We start from the raw sequence: 2,346 nt of genomic DNA, 5'->3' as shown, positions 1-2,346 counted from the left end.
CACTCAATGTGCTCTCTGTTCAATAATTCAATATTCAGTTTACATGAAACACATTATGCACATAATGCAGTGTGGGGTGCAGAATGTATTTATTCAATAATGTCAGTTTTTTTTTTTTAATCAATGTAATGTTTTCTCTTCCTCCTGCTTTCCTAGGATATGATTACTATCGCCCTGCTCATTTTCCAACTTGAGGCAGACTAAACTCTCAGTGGATTTGAATGAACATGGTTTCCAGGGTACAGTAGTATTGCCTCCACTTGAATTCTCATCTGAACAGTCATGGGTTGTATGGGTGATGCCTGGGGTGTATTGTGGGCTCATAGAGGTGTGTGTGTGTGTGTGTGTGTGTGTGTGTGTGTGTGTGTGTGTGTGTGTGTGTGTGTGTGTGTGTGTGTGTGTGTGTGTGTTACAGTGACCTGCACGCAATGAACAGAACGAAAACGTGACATTGGCTGGAGATGTTTTTAATGCCATCATTTCATCATTGTCACTGCAATGCTTCTGTTTGAGAGCTTTGCTTTTTCACTTTGCCTATCACTTCCACTCTGTGTTTCCATCAATACACTCACTGAGCACTTTATTAGGAACACTATACTAATACTGGGTAGGGCCTCCCTTTGCTCTCAAAACAGCCTCAATTCTTCGTGGCATTGATTCCACAAGATGTTGGAAACATTCCTTTGAGATTCTGGTCCATGATGACATGATTGCTTCACGCAATTCCTGCAGATTTTTCAGGTGCACTTTCAAGCTGTGGATCTCCCGTTCTACCCCATCCCAAAGGTGTTCTATTGGATTCAGATCCGGTGACTGGGAAGGCCACTGAAGAACACTGAACTCACTGTCATGTTCATGAAACTAGTTTGAGATGACTTTTGCTTTGTGGTGCATTATCATGCTGGAAGTAGCCATTAGAAGATGGGATCTTGGCAAGGTGTGTCCAAACCTTTGACTGGTACTGTACAAACACACTAGATTGGTGACACGATGCAGTGGCCAATGAGAAGTTGTGAAGCCAGGGTGTCATCATCTTGGTACGCCCCTTGGGTTTTAAGTAATGGGCAAAAATCGATCTCCTCATTAAATTGATTCCACCCTCAGCAAGGCCACAGTGTGCAGCATATGGATGCAGCCAGCTTCACTTCAAGTGATGTGGCTAGACATTTCATATCACTATCGACAAGTAAATACCCAAATTATTGGTGCAGAACGGTACGCTAGCGAACAAAACACATTGTATAATATTAGTTCTAATGAATGAAGCGGTGATATCTGCACAACTTATTGTTCTCATGAATGATCTGATCGTTCACAACAGTTGAACAAATATTGTGACATAGACAATAAATACAGTGTCAACAAGGTTATCATTATGGATAAAAACATATCAAAACTTTTTCCCTAGAGTGGAATCGGATTGTTCTTCCTTGTGTGTTCCAATATGGTGGACGGTGCTTTCAGAATAGCGCCACCTGTCAGACATCAAGGTAAACACCTAAAATCTGCAGGTCAATGAGACACCAGATGCACAAGAAGCACATGGTAAAGCGAGGTTTCTGCTGCTGAACCTTCCTTTTTTTGATGCAATTTATCTATTTTGTCTATTTATAGTGCAAAGAAGTGGGTCTCAGAAGTGTACACCATTGATAAAATGAATCACTCCTTTGATAGTTGTCTCCTGATACCCTAGCATAAAAAAAACAATGTTTTTGCACCCAGAACCAGACTCCGCACAATGGGGGACCGTGCCTTTTCCTCCCACGCACCGTGCCTTTGGAACTCTCTTCCTGACGATCTGAGGGCTGTTCAGAAAATCTGAAGGCCTTAAGACACATCTTTATCGGCCAGCCAACCCTTCATCCTAGACTTTGATTTCTGCTTTTATCTTTTATTTGATGCACTTTTATATTATTCTTGTAAAATGAAAAATGCTTTATAAATGTAATACATTAATATTATTATTATTATTATTATTATTATTATTATTACTTGCTGTGGGCCATCTCTGGTGTGACGAATGTGGCCCTGATACGTTCCTGTAACTACTGAGTGTGGTTGGGACCTGGGCCACATCCACATGCTGGCCAAGGTCTGGCCTTTTCATTGCAAAGATAAGGCTCAGAGCCGGCCCACTTCTGACCCAGGGAACCAAATTGTACGTGGGCCACATCCGGATGAACAGTAGAAAACAGACGTGGGCCAGATCTTTGCCATCATTTCTCTGCTGACAGGGTAGGACACCTAATACCCACTGCCACCTCCAACCTTGGCCAGTCCATGTAGCCTGAAAGGCAACCTGCCAATAATACTGTGTGCTTGATGAATAATTTTAATTGTTCGTCA

This window comes from Argentina silus (genome assembly GCF_951799395.1).
Source record: "Argentina silus genome assembly, chromosome: 9".
Lineage (NCBI taxonomy): Eukaryota > Metazoa > Chordata > Actinopteri > Argentiniformes > Argentinidae > Argentina > Argentina silus.
The sequence above is the reverse complement of the archived record's forward strand: the minus strand, read 5'-3'. Positions refer to the sequence as shown.